Genomic DNA, 15,904 nt, shown 5'->3' on the forward strand with positions numbered 1-15,904 from the left:
TCCCGGGGGCATTCGGGCATGAACGTAACGCGGGGAGAGAGATGGGAGACGGGGAGAGTCACGTGGTGCCGTGACGTCAGCCAAAACGCCCGCTCTTTCTACATCCTTCTCGCTGCTTGCACTACACGGGCAAAGCCAAACACGCCGCTTCACAGCCAAGCGGGGATGACGTCCTTGCACTCATGCTTGATATCTAAGGGAGTGCAAGACGACTCAAAGATCTGCGCTCAACTTTACGGTGACACACTCCGTCGATTCATTACCGTTTGATCATAGGCGATAATTTGACGTCAAACCCAGTCGCTATTTGTTGCGTGCTTGTTTAATTCAAAAGGCCACTGACACCCCGACATTATTATTTTGTTAATGTTGCCAACGACTGGAAATGATAAGCGCTCTCCTCAATCTTTAAAACTTAAAAACATCGCGTTTAAAACATAAAAAAGCGGGATTTGAAGCTTTTGCGCGAGTTCATAACGTATAGATGACGAAATGGTACACCCCTTACTTATTTGAAGCTCGCGTCCGCGCGTGCCATACCCTAGTTACGCGTGCACACTTAACCGCATTAAAGTGTGACAGAGGTCAGACATAACTGCGGTTGTCACCCATTTCATTAATCTACCACTTCATTTAACTTATCCTTTCCCCTGACTATCCGTATACCCCAATCCACTCCTTTCCATGCCGGTCGTAGATGGCATCTGACGAGAACCGCATGCATCTACAACACCTCTTTGAATTAAGACATTCGTAATTAAATTAATTAACTGCGGGTAATGATGCCCGTGTAACTATAGGGTATAGCTGGCAGTAACTGTTAACCATACTTAAGCGTAACCGCGGTTTAGGATTCCCGTCGGACACCCTTAGCCGTAGTTAAGTCCGACCTCGGTCACACTTAAATGCAGTTAAGTGTGCCTGTGTAACTGGGGTAAATCCGGCCAAAAGTTCAACCAAGATAAATTATTGATATTTATTTATACGGAGACTAAATTCGAGCACTGACAATATATTACACTCATGAGAAACCGCGATCCCCTCGAGACCCGATATCAAAAATGCTGCAGCTTCTCAACGGGCATTCGGCGGGTTGGCTATTTGTCAAGCAACCTTGTGCCCCGACGTCCAGAACAAGAGAACGTTCGATCGGCGGTAGACGTGACGAAGAGGCGGCTGGAGGTCTGGTGGAGGCAGACGCATCGGCGGAGGGAGTGCAACCGATCAGCGGAACACCAAGCGGAAGCGGAAGTCACGGGAGGCGCGACTGACTAGGCTAGATCCAGTATCCGTTACTGTTGATCACCCGATACAAAGGGGAGAGCCGTAGACTCCAATCCAATCCAATCCATTCATTTCATTTATTCAGTACCCGCAGCGCCTTTCGGCATTATAGCGGCGGAGGGGGGGGGGGGGGGGGGTGCACACACAAAAAAGAAAACAAATTAACAAGTAATAATCTTCAGCAATATTTTAATACCTCGCGAGATCAAAAGTTTCCGACACATCTCGTGACATGCAGATTTCGCGTCACTCAACGCACTCCATCACACTTCGGGACATTGAGAACAAATAAACGATTCACGAAACTCATTCCCTCTGAGTATACCAAGTTCTGCAGCACCTATACATAAAAATAATTATAATATACTGTGTTAACTTCTGCCTAAAATTTATTTTTTACGCAATCATATCAATCAAATCAGCCTACCGTTCCTAAAGCAGTATGAAAAGCATCGTTTGATAAATCTGAGACAACAGTAGTAGGTAATTTGTTCCACTGGCACACTGTTTTCTGAGGGGAAAAAATGAACTCTTAAAAGCCGCATTCTTGCACCTATATTCACGCACTTTATGAATATGATCCACACGCTCGGATAGGTGCTATGGGGGAAACAGGTAGGTTTCACGTGAAGTGCCGGTCTGGGAATGAAATATAGAGTGGAAAAACTTTAAACGAAGCCTTGCTCTGCGGCATTCCAGTTTTACTCCATTTCAACATTTGTCTTGAGCGCGTTGCACTAAACTTTCTATCTTTTAAAAATTGTCCTAAAACCATACCGAGCCGCTAGGTTTTAAACTTTTTCTAATTTATTCGTATCTAGACTGGTTGTTGGGTGCCACACAGTGCAGGCACATTCTAATATAGATATCACGTTTGTTTTATATAATAATTCCCGCGTAACCTGTGGAAAGTTACGAGTGGTTCGGCGCAAGAAACATAAAAATTTGGAAGCTTTGGTACGGTATAATCTACGTGCCGATACCAGCTCAACGAGAATGTGAGGTAAACATCTAAATGCTTGTAATCTGAAACCTGTTTTAAACGAGTGTTGTTGATATCGTAACAAGAACTAGCGGTTGTCTCTTAAAAAAAAGTCATGCACACGGTTTTCTCTAGATTCAACTTCACCCGCAATTTTTCGCACCACGTATTTTAGTATCTAGATCCCTTTGAATGATGAAATTGCCACTATATCAGATGTTACTTCTTTATATAATATGCAGTTGTCTGCGAACCTTCTCATGCATAAAGTGACGGACTGATTAATATCATTTACATAAATTAAAAATAATAAAGGTCCTAAAACCGACCCTTGTCGGTTTTAGGACCTTTACGAAGTACTTAACTTGCTCGGAGTGCGGCTATGGTTACCATGTGGGAATTCTCAGGCGAGAATACTTCAAAGGGCAAACATAAGAATTGCAAAAATAATACATGGAAATGCCAGACATGCCTCAGCACGAAAAGCCGAGGTGTTCAAAACCCTGAGAAACAGAAGCCTGAACAAGAGCCTCAGCTTAAGCAAGAGTTAGCGGCTATAAACAACAAGCTCGCTGCAATCATGACTATTCATGCTAAAGTTGAATCTCTAATGTAGATTAAAGACACAGTTGATCAGATCGAAAAATCGGTACAACTGTTGTCAAATCAGTACGACGAAGTTTTAAAGGGAATAAAAGAGCAGTTACAAGAAATATCCGACCTGAAGAAACGGATGGAAAAAATTGAGGAAAACAAAGACAGTGAGGAAATCCGCACGCTGAAAAAACAAGTCAGCAGTCTAGAACAGTACTCGAGACGACAAAACCTGGAGATCCATGAAATATCACAAAGTGCAAATGAGAACCTCCTTTGTAAATTAAATGACCTCGCTGAAAACCTAGAGCTTCCACAGCTAACCGAGAGGGATGTGGAGGGCCTCCACAGTCTTCCAGCAAAAACGGGTAGAGTTCCAGCTGTGTTGGTTCGCTTCGTATCACGAGTAACTCAAGACCTATGGCTTGAAAAAAGGCACTACCTAAAAGAAACCCGGTCGAATATCTCGTTTCTTGACAACCTGTCTGCGACGAACAAGAAGCTTCTTTGGTTGCCGAAGGGGAAAGCTGAAGAAAAACAATATCAGTTCGCATGGCAGAAAAATGGTAACTTGTTCGCGCGAAAGAAGACAAGTGACCGTGTTATAAAGATCGAATGCGAGGCCGACCTTGATAAGATTGTGTGAACAGCCCGTTGGCTGCGGAAGAAATTCGTTTTTTTTTTCCTGTTTCTAATGGCGGACTATTATCACGATCCAGCATCTTTTTCTCGTCTCGCTCGGGAATGTCTTGATAGTAACAAAAATGCGTTGTCATTTTTTTTCACTTAAATGCTAGAAGTCTTTGTAATAAACACGATGACATCGATACGTTTTTGACCTCCATAAATTTCGCTTTTGATATCTTAGCATTCACCGAAACGTGGTTTACGAGCACAGATGACGTTATCTGTTTCCCAGGCTATAACAGGGAGCGAGTATATCGAAGTGATAAGAGGGGCGGGGGGGAAGGGGGGTCGCTATCTATTTTCGTGATAACCTCGATTATGAAGTATCGTCTGAACTGTCAAAAGTCAATGTTGACTATGAAGCGCTAATGGCTAAATGTCGTTCTTTGATAGTAGTTGCCGCTGACAGACCCCCTGCCGGAACATTAACGAAGTTTTTTTGTTTTTTTTTTCATTTGTTGAGGAAATATGCAGTATGCTACTTCATTTAACCTCTCCTTAGTCTTACTAGGCGACTTCAATATTGGCCTGATCTCACCTGTGAGTGGTTCTTTTGAATTACTTGATATTGTTCAGACATACGAACGTGATAATACAATTCTATTGCCATCTCGAATATCATCAGATACGGAAACGCTTATTGATTTATGTATTACAAACTGTCATACGGAGGCTGCTGGTGTCTTATCTTGTAATCTAAGTGACCACTTACCAATATTCAGCTTTATTGTCGGCCCACCAAATTTAAAGAGTAGTTCTAATAATAAGACTCCTGTGCTATATAGGAAAGTTGATAATAGCTCGATTGGGCTCTTCCATTCTTTGGTAGCGAATGTAAACTGGGAATCTGTAGTAACTGAAACAGACTCCAATAAATCATATAATGTATTTCTATGCCTTATACAGAGGTGTTATAAACAGGCATTTCCGTGGCAAGAATATAAGAAGTATAAAAAATCAAGAAAACCTTGGATTTCATGTACGTTATATAAACGCATAAGGCAACGTAATAAATTGAACGAAAAGTTCATTACAACAAGAGATATTGGTATACTACAAGAATTCAAGAAAGTGAGGAACAAACTCAACGCGGATATTAAAAAGGCAAAAGCTCACTACTATAAAAATAAGGTTTAGCGGGCTGTAAATGAACTTACTTCTAAACACCATGCCGGCCAATCTCTTGCAAACCATTTAACTCTCATTTTTTAGTTTCGGGTTCTTCAATGTTACCTACCACGAGTACGCCTAGGTGTGAATCTTATGTCACATTACCTTTGGATAACAACTCAATTTTTCTGGCACCCTGCAGTGAAATAGAAGTAAACACGATTTTTAAATCCCTAGGCAACAGTGCCGCCTTTGGTGAAGATGGGTTCTAAGCCAATAAAAGGAGTTTCCTCTTTAATCTGTTCACCCCTTGCCCACATTTGTAACACTATTTTAAGCACTGGTACCTTTCCAGAAAAATTGAAAATAGCAAAAGTATGTGTAATCTATAAAGCCGGTCCTAAGAATAACATGAGTAACTGTAGACCAATTTCGGTACTTCCGGTTTACTCAAAAATAGCCGAACGCGTTATTTACAAACGTTTAGGTGAATTTTTTATTAAACATAACATTTTACAAACAACCATACTATGGATTCCAGAAAGGTAAATCAACGGAGATGGCCCCATTGCTAAATATAAAAAAATAAAATCTTAGACAACATCGAAAACCAATGTTACACACTAGGTGTTTTTATAGATTTCAAAAAAGCATTTGACTCCATAAAACACGACATCCTACTCCGAAAACTACCGCTTTATGGAATAAGAGGTGCTGCACTTAGCCTGATCCGCAGCTACTTAACATCTCGTCTTCAGTATACGGTCCTCCATGATGCGCGCTCTTCTCTAGCAAAAATTCTGTATGGTGTACCGCATGGATCGATTTTAGGGCCTCTACTTTTTCTTCTTTACGTAACGACATTATAAACATCCCAGAAACTCCTGACATAACTTTATACGCAGATGACACGAATGTATTTTTCACCGGAAACTGCTTATATACTTTAGAGACACAGAAAAACACTTGGTTGGACCAACGTGCTCTTGAGTGTTGTTACAGGGGTTGGGACCCAGTCAGATCTGTCTAAGGTGCGCCGAAAGATTTTCTATTAAGCGATGTCACTATTGGCGAGGAGCTCTGACCCGTTTGTTGCCCCCACACCTCGGTGTATACCTAACACAAGGCCTTTGCACATGCCCACAGGCCTTGTGGGCATGTTCATGTTTTCTTCTTTATTAGAACGCGGGGCACAGTGTAATGTAAAAATACTAACAATAAACGAAGTGAGTTAAGTGCCGCGTCTCTTCCGAGAGCAGTCGTCAGAGGATGCGAGTTTGACCCACTTGGGCATTTGTGCTGAGCTGGGCACCTTGCATGCTGCATTGTTCATGCAGGCCGGAGTGGTAACAAAAAAGACCCTCCTCCCACTCACCGGAGAACACGAACTCCGAATCCAGTCGAACGCTGACGCCACGTTCGGTTATGTCAGCCGAGTGCTGAGTCATTGTATTCGTTGCCCCCATCCGTGTAGTTTTAAATTTAACCACTTGAGGCGCCACGGTCTAATCTCCTCTTAATCTCCTCCCCTTCTTGTTGTCCCAGAAATTTTTGTAACATGTATCAGTGATATTGCCACGCGCGTTGCCGAGCGAGCGCGTGGCCGAGCAATAAAAAAAAAAAAAAAAAAGGCGAGCGCTTGGCCGAATGGTTACCGCGCTTGGCTCTCTCGTGGAGGCTCCGGGTTCGATTCCGGGGAGCGGACTCCTCCTTTATTTGTTTTTTCAACTTGACATTCTCGTTACTTCGAAAAGCTTGTTGGCTGATTGAGTTATGAATGTTCTACGCGCCGAACATTCTAAGCTGAATGTTCCAGAAACCCACGTGGGTACAAAAGGTGCTCCGAGTGGCGGTCCGGAGTCAATCTCGCCCCAGCGCTCGACCCTGCTGTTTCGCCGACATCGACGCTTGCGACGCTAGCCTTTCTCTATTTTGTTCAGGGTATAAGTTCGCGCCATTAAACGTTGAGTTTCTTCAGTTATTCGCCGCCTCATCATTTGTCATTCGTGACAATATCCTGCTCCTTATAGTTAGACTGCATAAAATAGCCCTACGATACTTTTTTTTATTCTTTTCCCGTTTTGTGTTGTTGCGTGTTAATAAACCATTCGGATAAACCAGGTTTGCGCAACTGTATAATGGTCGTTGTGTCTGACGTCGATAAAAATTACGCAATACGGAAGTATCTTCAAAAGTAATTGAAATACATTTTTAAGTATTAGTACTCTACTCAAAATACTTTACAGTGAAAGTAACTTGAGTAGTATTTTAAATACTTTATGGTGCAGGTATTTAGTAACTTAAATACTTTTATCGAGTATTTTGTCCTACACTGCTAAAAGGTTGTTAAAAAAAAAAAAAAAGGTATAGTAAGGTACGTTGTTGGGCTAGTTGGTTCATCTTAGTAAAACATAAAATAGCGCAACAGAAACAAGGACAAGAAGTAAACAGGACAGGCGCTAACTTTCAACTAGTTTTATTCTGGAAAATCGAACACATATATACACACGACAGGCAAAGCAGCACCACGTAAAAGTTTATTAATTTTTCACCCAACATTTCAAGGGTGAAAAATTAATCAACTTTTACGTGGTGCTGCTTTGCCTGTCGTGTGTATATATGTGTTCGATTTTCCAGAATAAAACTAGTAGAAAGTTAGCGCATGTCCTGTTTACTTCTTGTCCTTGTTTCTGTTGCGCTATTTTATATGTTTTACGAAAAAAAGGTAAAGCGGAAAACAACGTGTTGCTGACTTTGGTGAGCGACGTGAAACGCGATGTCGCGTAGGGTGGTGCGTGGGGCACTGCCCCAAGACTACCAAACCTAAAAGTGCCGTGAAAAAAAAAACAGCAGACCGGTATCCCATCGCTAACACTTCTGGGCTTTGATTTTTTTTTTTTATGTGTATACTTCGAAGTAAATGGCGTAGTGCGTCTGTCATCGTCGTAAAAAGCCTCAAAATTGGTTCAACCTATCAATTGACACGGCTGACCGAACAAACCAAGTCATAAATTAAAAAAAAAAATTGAGAAGTTATTTAATTTTCAAGTTTGGTCCGACGCGATTATTCCGACAACATAGTTAGTTTGGGTAGCTCAGAAAACTGTCTTTAATAATTGTTACAGAATGTCGAACCTCTGGATTTTTTTTTTTTTTAAATGCCTTCACCATCTAAGTCATTCCAAAACGGAAGCGATGGGTAGTCCAGCGGAGGAGAAGGACGCGGACTTTTGACGGACTCAATCGCGCGCTAATGTTTTTTTTTTCTCTCTCTCTTTTTTTCGTTGTATATTTTTGTAATATTACGTTATCGTTCAAGCGTGTGAGACAATGAGAAAATAATCGATGCTGGGTCGATGACTAAAGGCCGGTTCAGACACTTGCGCTGGAGTGCGTTTGACTGCGTTGCGTCGAGAACCGAAAGCGAGTCACCGGCACATCTGTGCTTCGTATGAAGCGTGGAATCCAATTCAAAGAATCATCTTGGCACGCGATATAAGCAGCAGGGATGTCCTGGTTTCCGCTGCCGCAACGCAGTCGAATGCAACTGTCTCAACCAGGCTTTAGATGGTGAACTGGTGCCTCCTTGTTGTTTCTTACTTCCCCAACACGAAAGTAGCGTACAGGGCGTGCGCGTTTCCTCTCGTTCTCGTGCACTCCACGTCTTCATCTTGGTCGAGAATGATCATTCGGTTGTCGATAAAACGTCTTCGTATGGTACCAAACCCAACATTGCCGAGTACTCGATAATATTTTCTTCTGTGTGCGAAGGACAGTTGGAACGGAAAAAAAGTCTGATCAACAGAGCTACCGCAGACTACAGTGGGTACAGTCATCTAAAGTCGCCACACTGAGTAGCAGAAGGAAAGGAGAAGGTGCTGCCATTTTCTCTGGCACTTCCGAGCTCTTTTCTGGATCTTTAAAAAGAAGGGACGCATGTGCATTGCTAGAGCTGTAAAAAAATGCTTTATAAGTTTCATCATTAAATGTTACAGACATTTTACTAGCGAATCCTCTAAATTTCGTTTCCATGTACGTCATCGCAAAGGCAGAAGAAAGGAAGAGCCCGGTAAAGGGGTATGTTAAAAAGTCCTAAAAAAGTGTTAAAAAATTCTAGCGTTAAAGCGCTAGATTTTTTTTACACCGTTTTGAATCGCTTGGGGTAATAAAAAAAAAACTATTAGTTGTCAGCGGCTCTTAAGGCTGTCAGTGAATAGAGACTATAGTCAATTGTAATTTTTAAAAAAATGGTCGTTTGTACGTGAAGAGGCGAAAATTAATGATGATTTGTTGCTAATTAGGTTTTCGACTCACTCGAAATTTCGACTGTGTACTATACGCAGTCAGTCGCTGTCACCCGACGCTGCTCGTTTGGCATTCAGGGCTTTCCGCCCAGGTTCCTCGCTTGCACTTGGCACCGAGTGTTATTATCTGTGCTTGTGTGTGTGCTCAGTGGCTGGATATGGGCCTCATAGAGCAGTTCTTCAGGCTCAACAGCGACTCAAAGTTGACGGCGGAGGGACTTGCAGCAACGCTCTCGGTTGGTGGGTGTGACGACTACACGGATAAATGCTGAGATTGCTGCTAGCAAGGTGGGCCATAGTCGCTTTATGTTTACACGATTTTATGTGTAAGTACTCTGTGCAGAGGCGAATCCATCGCGTTTCTAACCCACCTTGGTTTCGTTGTTGTTTTTATCAAGCATGACCGACTACTGAGCAAATGCTTCTGTACTGATCACGGAGTGAATGCCTTCGGCCTTACATTGCGTAACGTCCGATAAAAAGTAATGTTTGTTCAGCGAGAAAACTTCCCTTTCGAGTGACCTATTTTTTAATTGATAATTTCTCCCGTATCTAGGTGCTTTAATCAACAGGATCGATTAGGTTTGCTTCCCTAGTTAAGACTTTTTGCTGCCACATGCGGCACTAATGCTTGGCACGATGTATGTCACTGATGGTAACAGGTGGGACCATTCAGTTTGCTAAAAATGTGCCGATAAGGGAATTTCGTTGCATAACTAGCGTTTCACGTTTAAGATTGATAAAAAGCATGTTCATGTGATGATGCATGTCTACAACATAAGCTTTGCAGATCCAGAATGAGTGTGCCATAGGCTACAGCCTCAAGGGTTTTAATGGCCAAATTGGTGATAACACGGCAATAGACATTGTGGTGGAAAACTGACAATTGACTTGGTGGGTTCTGATCTTGCCCATTGGTGTGCTGTTGGCAAATTAGATAATGGCACTCCTTTTCCCTGACCATGTGGCTTCAAGGGACATCGCATCTAGATGTGCTTAAATATATTTATTTCAAGGTTCAGTTGACCCCTCTGCATCATTACAGGAAGGCAGTCTAAAGCCACAACAAACAGCAGTGAATATACAATGCATAATTAGATTCGAGTCTTGGTTCCCAAAAACTTTTTTGTTAATGGAACTGAGTTACTTTACTCCGGCCCAACGCAACTGCCGTATTTTCCGTAGCCTAGTCCACGGACTATACATATTTAAAAATTGAAATTTTAGGCTCTGCAGACTATCTGCAGGTGCGGACTATATATGATATGGTTTTTCAAAATCGTTTCATTTTATGCTGTGCGGAATATCCACAGTGACGGACTTGTTTTTTCAGAATCGTTTGTACCTTGCGAATATCACTTGACTTTGTGACCGCTGAAATCATGCTGTTTTGACCTGCAAATGTGATACAGGGTCATGCAGGCACTGTGTTTCCCTTGTCCTTTCTGCAGTCATGGGTGACCGCGATGACACGCACATTGCTCCCAAGGGGACAGGCATGACCTTGTGCAGGAAATTTGTGATTTGGCGAAATGAATCCCAAACAGCCAATAGCTTTTAGTGTAAAAAAGTTGTTTCAGAAAAGTAAGTGACTCTGCAGTCATTCTGGAACCACGGTAGCGATGCCACCGAAAAAAACTAAGAGCATTTACCGTAGCTTTTAAACTATGTGTAATAGAGCATGCACAAGAGCTGAAGTCGAATAGGGCAGCGGTTGATGAGAAGAGTGTGAAGATATGGGCGTTCGGCCGAAGAACTTCTGAATAAAATGCCATCCAGGAAAAAAGCACGAAGACACAATGCACCAGCTTGGCGGAGTATGCACTGGGTGCCGAAATTATGCCCTGCGGATTATACACCAGACGCAAACTATCTAAAAAAAAAAAAAAGATTAAGCTCAAATTGGCTTTTGTGGACTATACGCCTGGTGCGGATTATTGTCTGGAACTTACGGTACTCTTGTACATGTACTGCTTAGTGTCTGTCATTCATCTCGCACAGTTTAGGCAGCATGTGCATGAAATACACGTAATGTAGCTTTCTCGCGAGATTTGTAATGTGGCTCCCATTTCGTTCTATTGGAATTACAGCTGACCGTAGCTTTGAAAAGACAATTAGGTCACACACCTCAATGTTCAATAGCAGGAGACCCACTTGGCACTGCAAGTAATAGGAATGATTCTCCTTTAGTGCAAACTTCTTGCCCCTCCTGACGAGGTGGGAGGATCTTTTTCTTTTTGACAAGCCTCCTGATGGATACAGTTTTACCACGAGTCTCTTGATTTCGATTAAACTGAGAGGAGTGCCATCCTTCATTACAACTCCATCTGGGCTGTAACCGAGTCATGGGATGCTAGGGTTCACAACCAGGCCAAACCTTTCTGGTGCGTTGCCTGTCCTCGCCTCGTACATCTCGAGTGCTGCAGGCTCTGACGCCTTCCCATAAGCTGTCGCCTTGTTACCCTTAAATTTACGCCCTGATAAAAGTTTTTCTATCTTAAATTCACACTCTGCCTCATCCAAAGGCTCGAATGTGAACAGCCCACAGCAGATGCTCCCCGTTATGCGCAACCTTCTTTCGGAAAGCCAGCGTGTGTTATATTGCAGCACCGTGACTTGACGCAGTTGAATAGCTGCTTTCTTCGTGACTGCAATATGAGTATCAAAGAATAGTCCTTGCTCAGGAGTCAGAGAGTTCATAGAGAGTGCAACTAACCGTAATTTTGAATCTGACACTGTGACTCTTTAGAAAAAATTAATCTCGATGTAGTCTACCACTCCATGCAGAGTAGGGTGTGATATGGTCGTACGAATTAATAATTTTCTTGTCAGTGATGACTGGTGCAGTTTCACAATTTTTGGTAGCTCTTCCCCTAATATAAAATGCTAAAACCGACTGGGATGCTGCATTGATTAGTTCGAGTCGTACTTCCTCTAGCAGATCATTGGAAAGGGAAGATTGCTTCCGATGTATCTCATGGCAGAGCTCGGAAAGCTTCCTGGGCAGTCTGATGCCTTCCCCAACACTGCGTCAAATTTGTCGAGGACAGCTCCTCTAAGTAATCGATACCAGTCCTAGAGAGAGAAAGACGCCAAATTATTTATTTTCATTATTTTAAAATGACGCACAGTAAGATCACAATTGCATTATTAATCACCATGCTCACCACGTCAGTGAATTTTGTGAATAAAATATTGCGAAACTAATTAAGTTGTCTGCCTTTCATAACTACAAAAGTTAAATACCTGTTTATGAACAGCAATGCAGCCACATCATGCTTGCAGGTACCTGAAAGGCCTGCCTTACAAGAGAAGTTTACCTGAAATAAAGGTGTGTAAATACGTAATTCCAGGAGACATTTTTTTTTATTTCGCGTAGTTTGAGTTGCTCAACATGTCAGTCAGCCAAGTACATTACAAAATATAGCTAATTATTTTCGAAGAAACATACAGCAAATGTTAGGAATGCGGAAGTAATACTTGCATTTATTATTTTTTTTTTTTTCGAAAGGTTGACGTCGATTGTATGAGGTTTCGCTTTGACCTGGCTTGTCTGCACGCTTAGTGCGAATAATTTGACGCCAGCGTCGTCGCGGGGCACAATGCCGCAACACATCAGACGTTTAGGATTCAGCACGGCCTCGCCTTCCACAAGACGGCGTTGGCGATGTGGTGCCTGGCGTTCATCATCTGGTCTCCGATATATGCTAAAATGTCAATCAAATCAAGAGTTGATGGTGGAGCTATGAAGTTGGTAAAGGCGGGAAATGTTAACGCTTCTTAACATTTTTTTTTTTTTTTTTGCTATTGACAAAATTATCTAGTTTTCTTTCAGGAGCTCAATTTTAGGTGTCACGACTTACATTAGGGGCATCGATATATACTAATTACATGTATCTCCGCAAATATTCTTTCTAAAAAACCGACCAATACTGCATGAGAACGTAACTGAAACTTCAATATGGCCACGTGGTTTATACTGCCCTCTACTGACGGAGAGATGAATCTCAGCATATAAAACAGTAGCTTCCAAGCTACCACTTTAAGAATCTGAAGCTCGTATAATCGACCACTACCTTTTGAGAACATCTATATTGAGGTTTATATATGTATATATGTATATATACATATATACTCTTTTTGCAGTTTTCAAAACTTTCGCAACGCCCCTGCCATCTAGCGGTCGGTTTTAGTAGCCTTCTCTGTGCGCGAGAAGAGCGATTAACGCGATTTCGCAGGTTCTGGTTTCTCGGGAGAAGCGTGAAGGATGGAGAAAATAAAGTTTCGGAGCCACAAGATGTGCTCCGTGCCACAGTGTGACAACCGGGCTGTGAAAGGAAGTATAAGCCTTCATTTATTCCCTTCGGACGCCCGCTTGAAGAAGGTTTGGCAAACTAAGTTGCGGATTGGCAAGCCCATCACACCGTCCATGTACGTGTGCAGCCGCTAATCTTGAGGTTCATGAAATTCCGGAGAGTGTTGCTGAAGGTCTCCAACCGTACGTCTGCGATCTTGCTGCAAAGCTGGAAATCGCATCTTTCCAGACCTCGCATGTTCTTGCGGAGACCTCTAGGTGAAAAGGACAAGATTGGCCCGGTTTTAGTTGGGTTTTCTTCTGCGGCTGTGCGAGAGACATGGATGAGGGCACGTGGCAGACTGCGTGCACTCGCGCGAAGTAAAGACCTGCCCACGGTGTAAGATACACACTTACGGCGAGAACACGGCGGGGCTGAGTGCGCGGCGCGAGGAATCAGATAAGAGTCAAAGTACAGGCTAGCTGGTGGAAGTCAACCATTTCGTCGTTTACCCTGAGACTGGGGGGTTTTTTGAAGAGCAGAAGTAACAGAAAAAACAGACAGGTCTCAAACTCAGCTACACGTTTATTTCAACAACTTCCTCTTATATAGTTCGTTTTCGTCGCCAACAACCAATCACATACGACTTGTCCTTTGCACCGTGACTTTACAGGTTCCACTAAGAAGCGGACACTCCCAACGTTTCCAAGTGAAAAACGTTTCCAAGTGAAAAGGTTCTAGCAGAACATATGCCTCACAAAGACTTCAAGCAACTCTTTTGTGTCCTCACAATAAACAGGACAACAGCCCACAACAACATCCCACTCAAAACCTACAGGTCTGGAACAGGTCAACGGGTTCAAGACATCCGCAGCGCCTGTGACAGACTCTGGAATCTTCTTCTCGGAAAGAACTTCAGGAGGCATGGAGACTACCATCTTTGGAGCGCCGTCATGAGGACACATTTCGACCGTGCGTGGTATGTCAAAAGGAGGCATGTTTTGGACGTTTCAAGTTGTGGAACTCTCGGGGGGCAGAGGTAAATAAGTGTGTACAGGGGACAGGAAATTGTAAACAACAGCATTGTATAATTAACCCGGAAAATGTAGTGGTGTCAAAGAAATTGGAGGAGTTCTTGGGTAGAGGTCCGAAGTACTGTGTAAACGTTAGGCCGCCTAGACTCGACGTGTTTTCTGACATACAGTCAATCGCCAGGGTTGTGGATAGTGAGGAGAAGCTTGCGTTTGTCGAAGATGCTGTAGGGCGCATGGAAAAATTAATGGGAAACGCGTATCCCATCGATAGGAGGAATTTCAAGGATGTGAGAGCGGTGAAACAAGAGTTAGAAAGGAGTTCGTTAAAACTGTTGCAGACAGATAAAACAGGAAGGTTTGCAGTTTTGCCTGTACAGGCCTTTCAGAAGAAGTCGGAGGAAGCGTTGGGATCATTGTTTAATGAATGGAAGGGCAATATCGGGAAGCTGAGGAAAAGCATTTGCAAGGTTTTTCAGGAGGAAAGCATGGAAGAGGTAGCGAAAAGCGTTTTGAAACCGTTGCGTTCAACGCTCACCCTTAAGTTCTTTTTGAAGGATCACAAGATTGAAATGCCCCTACGTACCGTTTTTAACGAGAATGGGACGTGGCAGAAGGTGGTCTCATGCTTCTTACAGCGGGGTTTGAAGTTAGCTAATTTGGAGAAGTCAATTGCCTTAAAGAACTCTAGTGAGTTGATTGAAGTAATGGAAAAGTTTCGCGGAAGGAAGTGCGCGGTATTCTCCATGGACATCAAGGACCTATATTACTCTTTAGAGAAAAGCAGACTAATGAATAGAGTGAGGATCGCCTTGGAAGGGAACCTTATTAAGTTTCAATCAGGAACAGGAATAGCGGTGGATAGTTTTCTTTCGGTGCTAGACCTTTATTTACAGTCAACGGTATTGGAATACGAAGGTCGCAATTTTGTGCAAAAAGAGGGAGTCTGTATAGGTTCGTCTGTAGCGCCTTTGTTAGCGGAAATTTACTTAAACACGGTGGACCAGCAAGTGTATGACAAGGTAGAAGAGTTGTCTCCAAAGTGTTTTGTGAAAAGATTTGTGGATGATATCTTAGTTTGCTCTATTCAGGAAGGATTGGACCAAGTTTTAGAACAAGTAGTAAAGTCAGCGGCGCCAGAGTTGAGATTCACGTTAGAGAGGCCAAGGGGCGAGGTCCTGCAATTTCTCGACCTGCGTTTACATTTGGAATGAGGTCTTTGTTGGGAGTATGGGAAGGAAAACCCAAAACCGGTTCTGTCAAAGAATAGCTGTCACTCGAAAAATGTAAAAGCCGGGGTAGTCAGATCTTTGATTAGTAATGCTTTGGTGAGATCATGCATGCATTTCGGACCGGAGGCACTAAAAAACCAGTGGGAAAGACTGGTAATGGCAGGATATGGGGAAGAGTACATCAAAAGGCAGATTGCCCTACAGTGCAGGGAGAAAAAGGGGAAGACGCAAGAAATCAGGAATAGGTACGCTGTGGTTCCGTATTTTCACGAGGTGTCCCACAATCTTAGAGCATGTGCAAAAAAATATGGCGTGGATGTCGTATTCAGCACGGATTTTAGGTTAGATAGATTGACACCTTTTGAAACGGCTCAGAGGGGCTGTC

At 42.9% G+C, this 15,904-nt stretch overlaps 1 pseudogene; it reads left to right on the forward strand.

The window, feature by feature from the left end:
• The first annotated feature begins 14,094 nt into the window (after window positions 1-14,094).
• LOC121833698 lies at window positions 14,095-15,619 on the forward strand (annotated as a pseudogene).
• Window positions 15,620-15,904: the final 285 nt, after the last annotated feature.

Source organism: Ixodes scapularis, unplaced genomic scaffold (genome assembly GCF_016920785.2).
Source record: "Ixodes scapularis isolate PalLabHiFi unplaced genomic scaffold, ASM1692078v2 PGA_scaffold9__187_contigs__length_104089568, whole genome shotgun sequence".
Taxonomy (NCBI): Eukaryota; Metazoa; Arthropoda; class Arachnida; order Ixodida; family Ixodidae; genus Ixodes; species Ixodes scapularis.